Raw genomic sequence first — 20,729 nt, forward strand, 5'->3', positions numbered from 1 at the left:
TGTCCACTGTTCATCAATATACGTATTCAGTGACATCCCAGGAGCCATAAAAAGCTTAACTAATAATAAAGTTCAGTTTGAGAAGAGTCTAAAGGATTTATTGGTGGCGAACCCCCTTCTATCCCACTGATGAATTTCTCAGCAGTACCGATTGATGCTTGTACATTAGTCGTAATATCACATAATATTGCTTCCAATATAAATTGCGTGCAAGTTTTGTGAAGTAATGCGATCACTGCAAATAAATATTTTTCAAAAATGGTTCAAATGGCTCTGAGCACTATGGGACTTAACATCTATGGTCATCAGTCACCTAGAACTTAGAACTACTTAAACCTAACTAACCTAAGGACATCAGACAACACCCAGTCATCCGAGGCAGAGAAAATCCCTGACCCCGCCAGGAATCGAACCCGGGAAATATTTTTATTGTATTACTTTATTAGATGGTGTGTGGCTACAATAGCCTAAGAATTATCATATGCCCATAAGCATAAACGACATTTAGTATTTGATGACAAGATTTATATATTTTTTTAATGTAAATATGCTAAAGATTCTTTTTGACCGGTTCCACATTCACAAGGCAAAATTCATTTGGGATCTGTGAAAGGTACATTAGAATATTTCTTCTTATTTTGTGAATATTTATCGTGTATTCTTCTTTCCTGACATGTTCCACGACCCAGAGGATCTACTCACTATGGATTAATTGAAACGAAAAGTACTTCTAATCTAATCCAACAGCTAGACTACCAAGGTACATTGAATAAATGAGCAACGAGTATCGTACCTGAAACAATCACAGATCTTACAGGAATGTACAGACGTCTTGGTACCTCTAAGGCTTAAACTAAAACCTTAAAAGTGCTACGAAAATCGGGTCAACGGGTTTGAATGTTTGCAACGGTGGTACTGATGCTTTGAAGAACGGTGGCTGCATGAACGCCAAGGGAAAATCAGATGTAGTAGAAAAATGCTTCACCTATCGACTCAACGCAGATCAAGGTAGTCAAAACTTATGTCCATTTTTGACAGAGTTGTTACTGTTGTAGTCTTACGTCCGAAAACTTATCTGATGCAGGTCTCCATGCTACTCTATCCTGTACAAGCCTGTTTATCTCCTAATAACTGCAGCAACTTACTTTCATTTGAACCTGTTTACTGTATTCATCCCTTGGTCTCCTCCCCTTGGTACCTCCTCATTAGTTACTCGGTTTACCCATCTAATCTTCAGCATTCTTGTGCAGTACAAAATTATAAAAGCTTCTATTCTCTTCTTGTCTGAACTGGTTGTCGTATACGTTTCACTTCTGTACAGGGCTACACTCCAGCCAAAAATACCTGCAGAAAAGGCTTAGATTTACATTCTATGTTAACAAATTTCACATTTTCAGAAATACTTTTTGTGCTATGCACAATTTACTTTTTATATCCTCTCCGGCCATCATAATCACGCTGATTAGCACGGTAGAGATCATTCTGTTAGAGAGTTCCCATTACGTGTGAGCTCAGAATATGATGTAAGACACTGGACGGTAGTTTTGTGGGTCACATCTGTTGCAATTCTCGTAGACGTGTGTGATTTATGTTTACTTCTACGAGGCAGCGTTTTTTGTAAGAGTTGCCTATGGTGTCTTTGTGTTTAAAAGTACTGCTAACCCCAGACACAAATTCTGTATAGAATATCAGAGGGATTCCATCGGGTTCCCTAGCTTTGTTCAATTTTAGTTATTTAAGTTGTTTCTCAGTGTCATCGACTCCGATATCTGTATAACTCATTTTTGCAGTGATGCAGAAAGTAAGTTGGGGCACTTAACTGATTATGACTAAATAGACGCAAATCAAACATTTGGTAGTGGCTAAGCAATGTGTGTTGAAAAATATTATAGTACAAATGCCTGGTGCGTCCATATCGTTTCTGCATTATATTTAGCACATTTTTTTACAAAAGCATTTCGTATTTCGCACTTTAACTCTATATTAATCATATGCATTATAGCCTTCGAAACGCGTTTTGGATATAAATAAACGGTGACTGGTAACAGTAAACTTGTTGTTTCATTCGAACCCACTCCTTTTATACCGGGTGATCAGAAAGTCAGTATAAATTTGAAAACTTATTAAACCACGGAATAATGTAGATAGAGAGGTAAAAATTGATACACATGCTTGGAGTGACATGGGGTTTTATTAGAACAAAAAAGCAAAAAAAAAAAAAACAAAGTATTGCTAGACGCGTGAAAGATCTCTTGCGCGTCGTTTGGTGATGATTGTGTGCTCAGCCGCCACTTTCATCATGTTTGGCCTTCCAGGTCCCCAGACCTCAGACCGTGCGATTATTGGCTTTGGGGTTACCTGAAGTCGTAAGTGTATTGTGATTGACCGACATCTCTAGGGATGCTGAAAGACAACATCTGACGCCAATGCCTCACCATAACTCCGGACATGCTTTACAGTGCTGTTCACAACATTATTCCTCGGGTACAGCTATTGTTGAGGAATAATGGTGGACATATTGAGCATTTCCTGTAAAGAACATCATCTTTGCTTTGTCTTACTTTGTTATGCTAATTATTGCTATTCTGATCAGATGAAGCGCCATCTGTCGGACATTTTTTGAACTTTTGTATTTTTTGGTTCTAATAAAACCCCATGTCATTCCAAGCATGTGTGTCAATTTGTTCCTCTCTATCTACTCCAAACAGGAGCTGCACAGATCAAGTCCTCTCACTAACTTTCTACATCGAGGCAGGCTTCCAAAGACAAGAAAAAACATCCATGGTATTTATAGACCTGACAGCGGCTTATGATACTGTATGGAGGCAAGGCCTGATTTACCAACTACTCCGCATCGTGCCATGTTTGAAAATGGCTAACCTTACCAACGAGATGCTCTGCAACAGACCATTCCAGGTGATACTTGGAAATTATAGGAGCAAAACAATGAAGCTCAAAAATGGCTTGCCCCAAGGATCTGTCCTGGCACCGCTACTTTTCAGCATGTATATAGCCCATATGCCTAATACTAAATCTGAAAAGTTTGGATATGCAGATGACTGGGCCATAGCTACACAACATCGAGATATGGAGCATACTGAGATTGTCCTGACAAGCGACTTGTCCTTGCTGGGAACGTACTTTCGTGAGTGGAGACTACAACCTAGTCCAACTAAAACTGAGGCTATGTGTTTCCACCTGAATAATAAATTGGCTAACAGACGCCTTAAGATATATTTTGATAACAATATTCTGCCTTATAATAAAAATCGAAAATACCTGGGAGTGGCATTAGATAGAACCCTGAGCTACAAACAACACCTCATCAACACTGCTGCAAAAATCCGTACTAGGAACAGTATCATTCAGAAACTATGTGGTACCAGCTGGGGCTCCTCCGTCTCTACCTTGCGATGCTCTGCTTTGGGACTTGTCTACTCTGCGGCAGAGTACTGTTTCCCTGTTTGGCTAAAGAGCGCTCACACCAAGATGGTGGACACAGTACTGAACCAAACTATGAGGATTATTTCAGGTACAATAAAATCAACCCCCATTCACTGGCTACCTGTACTGAGCCACATACCGCCACCTCATTTACGAAGAGAACATGCGCTTCTCAGAGAATTTAAAAAAATACAAGACAACCCGCAACTTCCGATTCACGCTTTGAGCAATGGCATTGACAGAGATAGATTGCGCTCTAGACATCCACCTCTTATAAGGGCCAAAGATCTGGAGGAAAATGGTTTCTGTCTTGAAGAACGCTGGAAAGTGGAATGGGAAGAATCAGCACCACCACAGGTAAACACCTTACTGAAACCGTCGAACAGACCTCCAGGCTTTGGCTTACCACGTAAAACCTGGACCATCCTCAACAGGATCAGGACGGGCCACGGTCGATGTGCGGACTCTCTACACAAATCGGGAAGAGCACCATCCCCAAAGTACGACTGCGGCGCTGAGAAGCAGACGATTCGGCACATCATTGCAGAGTGCCCTCTGAGAGCCTACACAAGTCAAACAACGGACTTCCTGGATGTGACTCGAAGTGCAGTTCAATATATTAAAAACCTAAATGTTAATTTGTAATTATATAAATGTTGTTCATGACGTAACTGTATTTAATTCTTTATGTCTTGTTTTTTAGTGCCAAAGTTATAAAGTTATTGTAGCAGCTTATTTCTCTATAAACGTGATTTGTACTTGCCATCCGCTAAATAAATAATTCCGTGATTTATTCAGGTTTCAAAATTATACTGACTTTTTGATGACCCGGTATATAAAGGGTGATTCCGTGATGATGCTACAACTTTCAAGGGAGTTGGGGAAGGATAAATGTATCAATCTGAGGTTAGAGTGGCTGTAACGGAAATGGCTGGTTGGTTCAAATGGCTCTGAGCACTATGGGACTCAACTGCTGTGGTCATAAGTCCCCTAGAACTTAGAACTACTTCAACCTAACTAACCTAAGGACAGCACACAACACCCAGCCATCACGAGGCAGAGAAAATCCCTGACCCCGCCGGGAATCGAACCCGGGAACCCGGGCGTGGGAAGCGAGAACGCTACCGCACGACCACGAGATGCGGGCTGTAACGGAAATGAACGAGTCGAAAGTTATAAGTGAAAACCTTTCGCATACCCCTGACATCGGAATACATGAACCGATACTGTTATTGCTAATGTCGTGGACGTGTGGCGGGCAACTTTCGGAGGTGGTAGTATGGACAAAAGAAAGAAAAAAAAGCGCCTAGTAAACATGGGCTCTAAAATACATACCTTAAGAGCTATGAGCACGTGCTCAGTAGAAATGTGCTTCACACTGGCGGAGACAAACAAGTCCTCATAGCTACTCGGATATAGATTTTAGAGCTCATGTTTGGATACTTTTCCTTGTCTTTGTCCACACTACCACCTCTGAAAGTTACCTACCCTACACTCTTAGCAACAACAGTACCGGTACATGTATTCCACTAACAGAATTACCAGAGCGATTGTCGCTCGTAACTTTCGGCTCAGCATAATAAATGGTGACTAACACTCAGTTACGTGTATAAGACGAAACATTTTTGTAAAAAAAAATGGACCCACTAACAATATGTAAGTTTTATAACATTTTACAACTCAAGTCACTTAGTCACATCCAAATGTTTCATTTGTGTCTATTTAGTCATCGTCAGTCATTTGTTTTTGGTTTAAACAGTGGTTCCCAAAGCTGAGTGTGGAATCATGCACTTGAATGTAAACCACCTGAAAATGTGCACAAGCTCGAAACAGATCATGTGTTGGTAAAAATCACCTACTTCTGTGACTAGTAGCGGTTATTATTCTGCACTGCATTACCTCTTTTGCTTTCCTTCTCTCAGTTTCGGTTGCTATGCCACCCACGATGTCTGCACACTAATTTAGGCGCCTTTTCCTCTCACCACACTTTATTTCAGATTCATTGTCTTTCCAGAATAAGATACTACGGCAGTCATTAAAGGCCTCACACGTTGTTGTCTTCACAGAATCTACCTGCAGACATCTCTATTCCTTGTTTTACATTCATTCTGAAGTAGTCATTCTTTCCTCTCTCACACGCCAGCAGTGTGTCCAGAGAAGTTTCTTCCATTCTGTTACGGGATCCGCCATTGAAGACGGGTGGTGCAGCAGAGTTTGCCGGCGCCAGTGGCATCGACCGCTTCCACGTGGCAGGCACGTGGTCGCTGACGCCGTTTCCATGCTGCATACTGGAGCCAAGGGACGTTGATCCCCCGGGATACAATGCCCGGCAGTAAACGCTGGAGCTGGACCTATTCGGTGGCATAAGAAAACTCGTAACCTGGGCATTTATCGCACACATAGAACAAACGTGCACACGTACGTACCTTTATCTACTGTATTTTATTATACCTATTGTTTTCCTTGTTCTTTTTTTTGGGGGAGAGGGTATAATGAATTCTACTCTGCTTTTGTAAATGATGAAAGTCTATGTGAATGCAGCTTGCCGCTAACTTGGTGTAATGTTTTGTCTGTACAGAAGTGTATCTGTCGCCTTTATCGCTCTTTCCCTCTCACACATAAATCGGTACAATAAAGTCAGGGCTTCGTGTTTTCTAGTTAGGCTGATCCGTGAAAAGACAGAGAAACAATTATGCTAATGGAGGATTCTCTCACTCCCTCTCTCTCTCTCTCTCTCTCTCTCTCTCTCTCTCTCTCTCTCTCTCTCTCTGTCCTTTATCTGTGTACAGTTTAAATATATTATTTACGTGAAATCAGCCTAGTAGAATCTCTGGTGGAGCCCTTCGTCTTAATATTCAGCGGCTGGCTTGCTAGAAAAGATCTTTACATTTGTTATTATTATTAAGCGCTGCATTCAGTTGGGAAAATCGATCGTTTGAACAATTCGTTCAGTCTACGACAGATCTAAAATTTCAGATGTGGACGAAGCCTTTTTGGACGATTTCAAAAAACTCAGAGATTGCAGGCTCTCTTCGTCACAGCTGAAACTTCCCAATTAATTACAGGGCCCAGACAATCATCAATGGTTCAGACAGAGAACTCATTCGTCATTCACTCTAGAATAAAATGGTCACAAACCTTATTTCTGAGGAAAATTGTATATTGAATCCATGTCCGTACATGTTCCGTTTTCTGTTGGTTCCAAGTCTCATGTAATTTTCTTTTACAGGTTTTTTCTTTCTCTTTATCTATCACGCTAGCGGCACAAACTTTCCTAGCTCGCTTTAGCGCGAAGAAGAGTAAATAAATCTCCTTTAGCAATCCGACAATCTTCCAACCGATACTTCCGAAGCTGTTCCTCTCTCTCTCTATAATAACCATGGAGCATACATTTCTGTACCTCTGTTGTTCCAAAGAATAAACGTACTAGAAAAATACCTTGGCGTCGACGAGCTGTCGGCGCATATATTACTAGAAAATCTGATCAGATACTTTTCAAACGTAAATACATGTGGATGATTTGGTTGACCATTATTAATTATTGCGTGGTAGAGGGTAATTTTCCGTGGGGAGATTACAAGGGGGGGACTATTTTTTCACACTTGCACGTATACAACTTGTACAGATTAATTGTCGTTTCTGGTAAATGTAATAAAAGTCTTATTTGGACCAAACGTGTTTCACCTTATTTTAAAGCGTCTTCAGTTTTCACTGTACTTTTTTGTTTGAACACACCCACACCCACATCCACCCGCCCACTCACACAAACACACGCTGTCTCTCTCTCTCTCTCTCTCTTCCTAGCCTGAAAATATAAACATTAATAGTGCAGTAGCAGACGCCTCCACCACTACCAAAAAAAACAAAACACGAAGGCATTCCGCAATAGCAAAAGAATACACGCAAAATGACGAGACGACAGTGCACAGAAGTGTAAGTGAAAGTGGTGTTCGGTGATGTAAATATTCAACAAATTCACGTGGAAGGCGAAGAAGAATGGAGTAAAAAAAACCATTAATAATGAAAAGAATAAAAGCTGTTTATAGTGAGAAGTAAAGAATGCGAACTGTTAATGACCGAAACAAAGAAAATTGTAAGAGAAAAAAGCATATTGTTACAGTGACCACTAAAGTCTCATTCAGATTTATATTACAGGCTCTGAGCACTATGCGACTTAACTTCTGAGGTGATCAGTCGCCTAGAACTTAGAAATAATTAAACCTAACTAATCTAAGGACATCACACACAGCCATGCCCGAGGCAGGATTCGAACCTGGAACCGTAGCGGTCGCTCGGATCCAGACTGAAGCGCCTAGAACCGCACGGCCACTCCGGCCGGCATTTATTTTACAGTTTTATAACTTTGATGGCATAGAATTCCCTGTCAAGATCCAGGACATACCTAAATTTGAGGTGCAGAATACCGGCATATCGGTCCCTGTTTATGGCCTGGAGAACAAAAGCAAGTCACATGAGCAAGAGAAGCATATTGTCGTCGGCCTCCTCCATTTCTCAAAATTTACTGGTGAGTGTGAGTTGCATGTAAACATGCTGCTTGTCCCTTAAGGTGATTATTATCACTATGTTTGGAACAAAGACATGTCCCTACTCCTTTCCACCCAACTATGAAGAAATTGTCATATTTGCTTAAGATTCCTGAATTATTTCTCCTCAGACAGGTTATTAGCAGAGCATCTAGTAGACTGTGCTTCCAAGGACCCAGTACATGTTATTATGCCTACTGAGGAAAACAAATTCATAAAGTTTAACAATGCTCACCACCAGGAAAGATGCCCTTTTGTAATGTATGTCGACTTTGAGTGCCTCCTCGCTCCTGCGACCCGCTTTACAGTAAAATACGTACCGTATGAGGCAGTGTACCAAATTGTATCGTCATATGATTACAGTCGTAACTGCTACAAATCTTGTGTCGGGGCTGCTCACTGAGCTCGAAAAATTTCATGGATGGTTGACAAGCTTTACAGCTACAGCGTGCCCGTGACCAAATCAAAGGAGAATGAAAGTTTGCATAATAATGCGGTTGATTGTCATTATTTGTGGGCTGCCATTAGACAGAAAAGCGGAAACTCCTCGTAGGGACTATTGTCATCTTATGGGAGAGCTCCGTGGTGCAGCAGCTCACAACGTGTGCAATTTGGAGAACCAGCTACCACTTCACATACCCATTTTCTTTCGTAATTTAATGGGATCGACAGGAAGTGCAAAATGGCTAAGCAGGGTAGAGGACAAATGTATGGATGTAGAGGCACATCTCAATAGCGTAAGATAGATGCTACCTACAGGAAAATTAAAGAGAACTTTGGAGAAAAGAGAACCACTCGTACGAATATCAAGAGCTCAGATGGAAACCCAGTTCTAAGCAAAGAAGGGAAAGCAGAAAGGTTGAAGGAGTATATAGAGGGTCTATACAAGGGCGATGTACTTGAGGACAATATTATGGAAATGGAAGAGGGTGTAGATGAAGATGAAATGGGAGATATGATACTGCGTGAAGAGTTTGACAGAACACTGGAAGACCAAAGTCGAAACAATGCCTCGGGAGTAGACAACATTCCATTGGAAGTATTCACAGCCCTGGGAGAGCCAGCCCTGACGAAATTCTACCATCTGGTGAGCAAGATATATGAAACAGGCGAAATACCCTCAGACTTCAAGAAGAATATAATAATTCCAATCCCAAAGGCAGCAGGTGTTGACTGAAGTGAAAATTACCGAACTATCAGTTTAAGAAGTTACAGCTGCAAAATACTAACACGAATTCTTTACAGACGAATGGAAAAACTGATAGAAGCCGACCTCGGGGAAGATCAGTTTGGATTCCGTAGAAATGACCCAACAACTTATCTTAGAAGATAGATTAAGCAAAGCCAAACCTACGATTTTAGCATTTGTAGACTTAGAGAAAGCTTTTGACAATGTTGACTAGAATACTTTCTTACAAATTCTGAAAGTGGCAGGGGCCAAATACAGGGAACGAAAGGCTATTTACAATTTGAACAGAAACCAAGTGGCAGTTAGTTATAAGAGTCAAGGGGCATGAAGGGGAAGTATTGGTTGGTAAGGGAGTGAGGCATGGTTGTAGCTCATCTCAGATGTCATTCAAATGATTCAAATGGCTCTGAGCACTATGGGACTAAACATCTATGGTCATCAGTCCCCTAGAACTTAGAACTACTTAAACCTAACTAACCTAAGGACATCACACAACACCCAGGCATCACGAGGCAGAGAAAATCCCTGACCCCGCCGGGAATCGAACCCGGGCGTGGGAAGCGAGAACGCTACCGCACGACCACGAGCTGCGGACTCAGATGTTATTCAATCTGTATATTGAGCAAGCAGTAAAGGAAACAAAAGAAAAATTAGGAGTAGGAATTAAAATCCATGGAGAAGAAATAAAAACTTTGAGGTTCGCCGATGACATTGTAATTCTATCGGAGACAGCAAAGGACCTGGAAGAGAAATTGGACGGTATGGACAATGTTTTGAAAGGAGGATATAAGACGTACATCAACAAAAGCAAACCGAGAATAATGGAATGTAGTCGAATTAAGTCGGGTGATGCCGAGGGAAGTGAGCCACTTAAAGTAGTAGATGAGTGTTGCTATTTGGGGAGCAAAGTAACTGATGATGGTCGTAGTAGAGAGGATGTAAAATGTAGTCTGGCAATGGCAAGGAAAGCATTTCTGAAGAAGAGAAATTTGTTAACATCGAGTATAGATTTAAGTGTACGGAAGTCGTTTTTGAAAGTATTTGTATGGGGTGTAGTCATGTATGGAAGTTAAACACGGACGATAAATAGCTTGGACAAGAAGAGAATAGAAGCTTTCGAAATGTGCTGCTACAGAAGAACGCTGAAGATTACATGGGTAGATCACATAACTAATGGGGAGTAATTGAACAGAATTGGGAGAAGAGAAATTTGTGGCACAACTCGACTAGAAGAAGGGTTCGGTTGGTAGGACATGTTTTGAGGCATTAAGGGATCAGCACTTTAGTATTGGAGGGCAGCGTGGAGGGTAAAAATCGTAGAGGGAGACCAACAGATGAATACACTAAGCAGATTCAAAAAGATGTAGGTTGCAGTAGGTACTGGGAGATGAAGTAGCTTGTACAGGATTGAGTAGCACGGAGAGCTGTATCAAACCAGTCTCTTGACTGAAGACCACAACAAGTACAGTATGATAGCATCCAAAGACGACGGTGGATCGAGCTGGACGACTTTTTGCTTAAAAGTACGGAACCTTTTGCCATGCCAAATTACTCAACAATATTACAATGAATAAAGACACAAAGTAAATCACACATAGGTTAATAATAACTATATTCTGGATTAAAAACACAATTTAAAATTACTACACCTACATTATGACTTGTATTATGCAATTACGAGTGCCGTTTGTTTGCAGCTCGTGAATAAAATAATGAAAAAATGTAGTATTAATGGCGGTGCACGTAAATACGTCCTATCTGGACAAGATCTAGACTTTTGCTGTTCATTTTTGGAACACAATCTATGACCAGCTTAGAGGGAGATGTGATGACACTTTCTGCAGGACCTGACCATCATTTTGCAGGACAATGCTCAAGTACGTACAGTGCAAGCTGTTCCTGATTTGTTTGACTGATGGAGCTGCTAAGTGCTGTAATACCTACTGCACTCGCCTAACTTAAGCCCTCGTAAGTTCAACTCGATTTCTAAACTGAAGGAAACATTTCACAGCATTCGCTTCAGAACTGCTACAAATTCGTCGGGCAATAGTCCGCGCCACTCGAACTGTCAACACAAGTAGCACAGCTAAGGATATCTTACGACTTCCACATCGCTGCCAATGGGTTATACACAATACTGGTGAGTACTTGGAAGGTCAGTAAAACTTTGAAACACGTAGCTATTTTGAATGAGCTGAAAATAAATAGTTGTCACTATTAAAGTTCCAACCCTCGTATATTGGTTATATATATATATATATATATATATTACGACGGATGGGAGGTGCCGCTGTCGCGCCTGCCAGCTTACCTATTCGGAGCTTCGAGGTCACCCGCTGCGAGTGAGAACCCAGTGGTATATATATATATATATATATATATATATATATATATATATATATATATACCCATGAAGAGTAACTTGATCATTCTTTATGTCAATAACTGGGGAGGCGATGTTTGGACAAATGTCTGCTGCTTCCGCTGCATCATTATAGGTGTAGCATTGAAAAAAAAGAAGAATATTAATAAATGTAATACTTTGATTATAATGAGAGAGGAATGAAATAAAACACACACACGGTTTGAGATTACATATACATACATTATTTATTTATTTAAATATCATACATAGAATGTAGTATTTCAAGAAAATCATCAGACTCTTTTGTTACCTTCTTCTTCGCACCTATGCAGTATTTTCCAAACAAACCTTTTTGACGTGCAATAAGTTCCGCGCGTATTTCCCTCAAGCCAATGGATGCCTCACAGTTTTTTCACACTCACATTTAATCTGTTTGCCTTTCGACTCAGCGTTCATGGTGCAAACAAAGGTACTGCTTTAAATCGTCAACATGGGCACTATGCACACGTAGGAAGTTTACGTCATCATTGTATGCAGAGGCTATGCTCGGCAACTAACAGTTCAATCTCTCCATAGCGCAAAATCCAGATTGTATAACGTCATAACTGATGTGTGCCTTAGCTAAACACAGTTGTCACCCGATTTCACACATAGTGCACAGTCATCATACACTGTTGTAATAGTCTAGCGGTTCTAGGCGCTCAGTCCGGAGCCGCGCGACTGCTACGGTCGCAGGTTCGAATCCTGCCTCGGGCAGCGTTTCTAGGCGCTCAGTCCGGAGCCGCGTGACTGCTACGGTCGCAGGTTCGAATCCTGCCTAGGGCATGGATGTGTGTGATGTCCTTAGGTTAGTTAGGTTTAAGTAGTTCTCAGTTCTAGGGGACTGATGACCATCGATGTTAAGTCCCATAGCGCTCAGAGCCATTTGAACCATTTGAACTGTTGTAATAGATAGTGTCACACCAATAAGGCGAAGGTCTGGGGGAGAGCGAGTTGGATCTGTTGATTGATGTAGCACTCTGCACGACGTATTTCGTCCCAGTCGAACTCGGAAATTGGCACTTTAACACCCTTCGATGCATTTTCAATTTCTGTTCCCGCATGCAAGCAAGAAGATGTTCCTCTACACCAATGTTTAATTGTTTTGCATTCAACTGGGAGTTAAATTGTATGTTGAACTGAAAAGCATGGGTACACTCGATGCCTTCTTGCCCACAGCATCTGCACTCTATGGCTGTACTATTACAGGGATGTTCTGCTGGGATGGGTCGTAAGTTGGTGTCCAGTACAATGATCCATCTTGCTGTTGTTTGGGACCACCAGTAGCATTCGATGTGTTGGGAGCAGATCACCTGTCCTCATCACACAAATCGATGATTGGGACAGACAACAACAGCTCCTTTTCCTCCTCCAGCAAGTGGGCTATGTGCGCTACAGGATCGCATGTGGTCGCTGTATGTTCAGACATGCTGGAGGTCGTTGCTGCCTCAGGTGGAGAGGTCGGTGCAGGTCTCGACAAGATGGCAGCCGAGCTTGCTACAGGTCTGGATGTGGCAGAGATTGGAATATTGGCACTCGACCCTGCAGGCTTGGTCGCATCGAGAGCTACTGCTGAACAAAGACGAGGAAGCATTACGTATGGACCAACACGCGAAAACAACCAACAATAATAATAATAATGCTAACCACAGAGAAAGATGTGATATGGGATACTTATTTTTCTGTTTCTTCCTGTTCTGCAGAGCTGTGATGGATTGCTACTAGTGTTGATGCTTCATGGTTCTTCTCCCTCTTCTTCTTCTTCTTCTTCTTCTGCTGGCTGACTGAGCAAGACTGAGGTCTCAGAGCTGGTGAGCCTGCTCTAATCCCCTCCAATGATGTTACCAGATAGCGCCATCCTTCTGGCTGAAATTTAACATGTGACTGGATTAAGGATTCCTATTGGTTCCCAACCATTTTCCCTCCAGCCCCGACCACCGTCTTGGATTATGTGATGGGAGAGATGAAGGCACCCTCTTGTGGGAGTACTGTGTAGTAGGTTAGTTGGACTCCAGACGTCGTGGTGAACACGCTGGATGGCGGTACTGCCTCAAATTGTTTAAATAAGGACTGCGTGCAAAATAAAGACTTGTCCATCCTATCCAGCACAGGCTGAGTCCTTTCCGCATTAATTCCTAGGAAGAGGTGGCGGTCGGATGACTTAAGTTAGTGGAGGTAGACTTGGTGAGCTATTTTCTTAGGTTTGTGGAGGTAGCCGTAGTGTGTTGCAGTGTCCTGCTGGAATTTGTACTTCCCGCCATTTTCTGGGGGAGAAGGGAGGAGGAGGAGATTTAGTGTTTAACGTCCCGTCGACAACGAGGTCATTAGAGACGGAGCGCTAGCTCGGGTTAGGGAAGGATGGGGAAGGAAATCGGCCGTGCCCTTTCAAAGGATCCATTCCGGCACTTGCCTGAAGCGATTTAGGGAAATCATGGAAAACCTAAATCAGGATGGCCGGAGACGGGATTGAACCGTCGTCCTCCCGAATGCGAGTCCAGTGTGCTAACCACTGCGCCAGGGGAGAAGGGAGGGGAGGATGGAGGGGAGGGAGTTAGGTTAGTGGCGGTAGCCCAATTGACCTATCTTTCCGCCAAAATTTGAACTTCCTGTCATGTCGTCATTGCGATGTTGTCATATCTATCATCGCCATCTTGGATCTGCCATCTTGAATAAATTTGGTAACAATGGAGAGTGGGGCCGTGCTCTCTTTGCTCTACTACTAGAGGTAAGTTCAGTAAGTATCCACATGTAAATACAAACGTCGTAGCTAACACAAGCCGATGTCATAATGTGTCACCACCTGTTGGATGACGCTAACATTCAAGTGACATCGTTTCCTAGGTTGGTTTCGATTTGGCAATCATTTCAGTAATTTGTGCCATGAGATTATCGCCGAGATACAAAAAGTGCACTATTGTTCGCTGACCTACTTGTTTCTTTTGGATGGGGCAGCACGAGATGGTGTAAAAGCGATATTGGATGCTGCCCACAGTGACCCTTTCGCACTAACGACAACAGTTGGGTATTGGTTCAATGATTTAAACCTTGTCGAACAGTATAAGGAAATCGGGTTGCTGTTGAATTGGTTCAAATACACTTTTTTAGGTTTCATGTAAGATCGTCTCTGGGTTGCGCACCGGAAAAGTACATCGTCTGAAAACAGAGTTACACTTATTTTACGATGCTCGTTACATAATACGATTTAGACATTCAGTCATTTTAACTATCATAACTGTTTTACTACTAAGCATATGAATGGCATCTCAGATCAATACGCGAACGCATTAGATTTGATTGCTAAAATGAGTACGCCAAGGCTTATGCTTCATGCTTTGATCCTCAGTTCAAAGCACGTCCTTCTGTTTCCAGATCGTCTAGTCACGTGGTCTTTCCAAAAGTAGTAGTTTCAAAGAAATGAAAAGGCTTGCACAGAATGAAACGAACTGAAGACAACGAGGGAGCAACAATCTGTCGATAACATTGGCAAACTAGGAGTCTTGATTTCACCTGCCGACTTATCTTTCTATCGTTACGTGGGAAATTACTTCTGTTTTTTTTTATCAGTGTTTAAAGGTGCTTTGCGGTAACTTCCATCATGTGATAACTACTCTGGGTCTTTCGTCTTTCTTCTATCAATTTGATTACCTCCGACGAACTGTGCCCCGTCTATAACAAACTCGACGTCGACGGGACGTTAAAACTTAATCTTCTTGAGTTTCTTAACTTTAACTACTGCGGTCCTGTTTCTGTAGAAGTTGTACATAATATTTGCTCTCTGTGTTCTATCCGTCCTGCGCTCTACATTTCGACTGGTGTGATGCGGACAGCTGTGTCAACCGTTTCATTTCATAGTAGCAACTTGAACCTACGTCCTCGATTATTTGCTATATGTACTCCAAATTCTGTCTTCGTCTACAGCTCTCTCTAGTACCATGGAAGTTATTCCCTGATGTCTTAACGGCTGTGCTATCATCCTGTCCCTTTTTCTTGTCAGTGTTTTCCATGTATTCCTGTCTTCAATGATTCTCCAGAGAAACTCCTCATTCCTTACGTTATCAGTCCACCTAATTTTCAACATTCTTCTATAGGACCAACATCTCAAATGTTTCGATTCTTTTCCCTTGCGGGTTTCCCGCAGTCCATGTCTCACTACCATACAATGCTGTGCTCCAAAAGTACATCCTCAGAACTTTCTTCCTCAAATTGAGGCCTATGTTTGATATGTAGATATCTCTTGGCGAAGAATGTCCTTTTACCAGCGCTAGTCTGTTTTTTATGTCCTCCTTGCTCCGTCCATCATGGGTGATTTTGCAGCCTAGGCAGCAAAATATCTTTGCATCTACTTCGTAAGCCTCAATTTTGGTGTTAAGTTTCTCGCTCTTCTCATTTCTGCTACTTCCCATTACTCCCGCCTTTCTTCGGTTTACTGTCAATCTGTATTCTGTACTCCGATAGCTTAACCCTATTTTTCTCAGAATTTCGAACATCTTGCACCATTTGGGTTAACATTCTCGAATGCTTTTTCCAGGTTGACATATCCTATGAACGTGTTTTGACACTTCTTCCGTTTTGCTTCGATAACACTGGAAAAAAAAAAAACGAAATTCCTGCACTTCATGGGTCAATTCCTGCTTCCTGCCAACTTTGGATCGAGAAAAACGAATATTACAATGAAAAGTTTTCCTTGGCTCTAGTTTCTGTAATACACACTAGGCGGAAGAATTTCATATTAACGGATTAAGAGAAAAAAATACATTTTAATTACGTATACTAACAACATTGATGATGTGTCTGAAATGTTCTAAATGGTAGTTACATTTTAAGAGTTCTAAATTACTGGCAGAATAGCTCGCAGGCCTGAAGAGAATCATGTCGTGGCTGCATGAGACCGTCGTCTCTTAGCTTGCCTCTTGTAACGGAGTTCCGGAGCATCCCTACACAAAGACCAACCGTAATCCGCAAGCATTGCTTCATTCCAATCACCCGGATATCTTAACAGTAATGTCCTGATGGAATCTTTCTCTATGTTCATCACTGACAGCTCCACAACTAGGAGGTAAACATTCTGGGTGGGAGTGGAGAAAATGGAGTTTAAGGGACATGTTGCATCGAAGGTTACGGTATTTTTGTAAGTGCACTGCCACTAACTGTGTGTAGCTATCATCTCTTTTGCTGCCTAAAAATTCACGAACAAACTCCCTTGAAGGCTTCTCAAGCTTCCTTTCCCCTCCAAAACTTAGTCAACGCAGGGCCCTTTACAAGTTCTCAAATTTGTGGCCCGATAAAAATACCTTCCTTAACTTTTTCATCACTTAATTTCGAAAATTTCTCTCTTATGCACTTAAAGGGCTGTCCTTGGTTCATACCTGTGACAAAATTTTTTGTGAAACCAAGCTTGATTTGCAGGGGTGGAGGAAGAAGATCTTTTGTGTCCACGAGACGTTTGGCAACGACATTTTTCCAGCTAGGATTAAGATTTCTTGCAAGCCGGTCCGATTTAATATTATTTCCTATCCCTACTGTGCCGCATACAGAAGAAGCAATAATGTTTTTTGCACCCCAGTAGCATTCGTAAGAGTATGGCAATGATTTTAGATCACCACAGATTTTCCTTAGTGTTCATGATATTTTATTAAGAGGGCTGTCATATTTGCATATGACTCGTTCGTGTTTACTGCATGACCGACAGGAACAGGGGAAAGACGGTTGCCATTGTGAAGTGACGCAGCTTTCAAACTAAGCTTGGAGGAGTCTATGAACAGCCTCCATTCAATTGGATCATGGTTCAAGTTCGAGGATTTTATCAAGCCGTTAATGTCGCAGCAAATAACAAGATCGTTTTTCTTCTCCACAAAGGGAACCAGTTCCACGTGACGTTTTGTGTACTGTGAGACTGTGACATCACTTTCTAGAAGATTCCATTGCTGCAATCTAGACCCAAGAATTTCTGCCTTCTCCTTTGACAGGTCAAGCTCCCTAATGGGATCACTCAGTTCCACTTGACTCAATCTGTGCTTTTTATCATCTTTTCCCTCAACACCAGGGTCACAGGATGTGGAAGGCTTGTTTGGTTCTTCTTCTTGTTCCACACTGTCTTAATTTTCTACTTCAGACACACAATTTTCGGGTGGAGTGGGCACTGGTAAACTGATTGCGGAATGGGTCGATTAGCAGATCGAAGATTTGGGTACTCAACTGTTGTTCTTTTCTTCATAGACAATCCTGCCTTTGTAGGTGGAGTCAAAAAGAAACACCAGTCATCTGTATGGTTTGTAGGCTCCCGCCAAACCATAGGCACAGCAAAAGCTATAGATTGTTTCTTGTTTTTCAGCAATTCTCGCTGTGTAACTAAACATTCATTGCAGCATATATGTGGAGCCCAAGACGTATTCTGGTACCCCACTTTTATACCGATACAAGGCTGATAGGCAGTCTCCACAAGAGGCGTCAGATTACGTCTCTGTGGGGAAACTGTCATGTCACAACAAATGTCACAAAAATTATTCACTTTATTTACACATTTTCGTTGCATTTTTACCAATTTTACACTACAAAAGCACTCTCAAACCAGAAATTCTGCTTTAATTACAGCAGTAACTACATGAAACTCACAATCACAGCAACACTGTCATCTATGCTTGTGACTTACAAACGCCTTAAGAGCATTTGTGTTTTGTTGGTGGACTGGTGTGGCAACTCTGAAAACAAAATTTCCCACAAATTGAAAATGTTGACTATAAGAAAGAAATGTCAGTTTACCTCCAAAGCAAGAGCTAATCTGTAATTTTATGGTGATTTTTTAATTCATCAGATGGCAATGCATAAAAATTCACTATTTTTGAGCCCAAAACATTTTCATTGTTGGCCATTGTAATCAACTGCAACGTCAGAACTGGCTTCTGTTTCCTTTACCTTTTCTAGAGCCTAATTAATCGTCATCTGATTCTCAATTTTCTTTTCCACTCTTCTGTATACTATTCTTGTCAACAGCTTAGATGCATCAGCTGCTAAGGAGATCGTGCAATACTTCTCACAGTCTTGCAGTCTTGGGAGTAGTGTGGATGATACAAAAAGATCTATAGGAAGGTGCTGATTGCTGCAAAAAAGTCATTTAATGACAAAATAATATACAGGGTGAGTCACCTAACATTACCGCTGGATGTATTTCGAAAACCACATCAAATACTGACGAACCGATTCCACACACCGAACGTGAGGAGAGGGGCTAGTGTAATTGGTTAATACAAACCATACAAAAATGCACGGAAGTATGTTTTTTTTAACACAAATCTACGTTTTTTTAAATGGAACCCCGTTAGTTTTGTTAGCACATCTGAACATATAAACAAATACGTAATCAGTGCCGTTTGTTGCATTGTAAAATGTTAATTACATCCGGAGATATTGTAACCTAAAGTTGACGCTTGAGTACCACTCCTCCGCTGTTCGATCGTGTGTATCGGAGAGCACCGAATTACGTAGGGATCCAAAGGCAACGGTGATGGACCTTAGGTACAGAAGAGACTGGAACAGCACACTACGTCCACATGCTAACACCTTTTTATTGGTCTTTTTCACCGACGCACATGTACATTACCATGAGGGGTGAGGTACACGTTCACTCGTGGTTTCCGTTTTCAATTACGGAGTGAAATAGAGTGTGTCCCAACATGTCAGGCCAATGGATGTTCAATGTGGTGGCCATCATTTGCTGCACACAATTGCAATATCTGGCGTAACGAATGTCGTACACGCCGCAGTACATCTGGTGTTGTGTCGCCGCAGGCTGCCACAATACGTTGTTTCATATCATCTGGGGTTGTAGGCACATCACGGTACACATTCTCCTTTAACGTACCCCACAGAAAGAAGTCCAGAGGTGTAAGATCAGGAGAACGGGCTGGCCAATTTATGCGTCCTCCACGTCCTATGAAACGCCCGTCGAACATCTTGTCAAGGGTCAGCCTAGTGTCAATTGTGGAATGTGCAGGTGCACCATCATGCTGATACCACATACGTCGACGCGTTTCCAGTGGGACATTTTCGAGCAACGTTGGCAGATCATTCTATAGAAACGCGATGTATGTTGCAGCTGTTTGGGCCCCTGCAATGAAGTGAGGACCAATGAGGTGGTCGCCAATGATTCCGCACCATACATTTACAGTCCACGGTCGCTGTCGCTCTACCTGTCTGAGCCAGCGAGGATTGTCCACGGACCAGTAATGCATGTTCCGTAGATTGACTGCCCTGTGGTTTGTGAAACCCGCTTCATCGGTAAACAAGTAGAACTGCAACGCATTCTCTGTTAATGCCCATTGACAGAATTGCACTCGATGATTAAAGTCTCTCTCTCTCTCTCTATTCGTTTAGTCGGTTCCGACTCTTCGTGACCCCATGAACCAAATCACGCCACTTTTTCCTGTCTTGCACTTTCTCCCGTAGACCTTTCAGGTTGGAACACATTGCTTCTGTGATGCCATCGATCCATCTCATCCTCTGACGTCCTCTTCTAGTTCCTTCAATCTTCCCCAGCATTAATGTTTTTTCCAGCGTGGCATGCCTTCGCATTGTGTGTCCAAAGTAGGTCAGCTTTTGTTTTAACATTAGACCTTCCAGGGAGAAATCTGGTTTAATTTGCTCCAATATTGATCTGTTGGTTCTCTTGGCAGTCCATGGAACTCTAAGAAGTTTCCTCCAACACCACAATTCGAAGGAGTCAATTCTTCGCCGTTCAGCCTTTCTAATGGTCCAGGTCTCACATCCATACATCACAACTGGAAAGACCATAGCCCTCACAATACGGATCTTTGTTGCTAGTGTTATATCTCTGGACCTTATAACCTTGTCAAGGTTTGACATCGCCTGTCTACCGAGCAACAGGCGTCTCCGGATTTCATGGCTGCAGTCGCCGTCAGCAGAGATCTGGGAACCGAGATAACTGAATGTGGTCACTACCTCCATGGTTTCTCCTGCTATATCCCACGAATTGGTATGTGTAGTTGCCATAATTTTCGTTTTCTTCACATTCAGCATAAGACCGGCCTTTTCACTTTCGTCTTTCACCTTCCGTAAGAGTGTTCTCAACTCTTCTTCACTTTCTGCCAACAGGATCGTATCATCCGCGTACCTGAGGTTGTTTACATTTATT

The sequence above is a fragment of the Schistocerca piceifrons genome, chromosome 8, assembly GCF_021461385.2.
Source record: "Schistocerca piceifrons isolate TAMUIC-IGC-003096 chromosome 8, iqSchPice1.1, whole genome shotgun sequence".
Taxonomy (NCBI): domain Eukaryota; kingdom Metazoa; phylum Arthropoda; class Insecta; order Orthoptera; family Acrididae; genus Schistocerca; species Schistocerca piceifrons.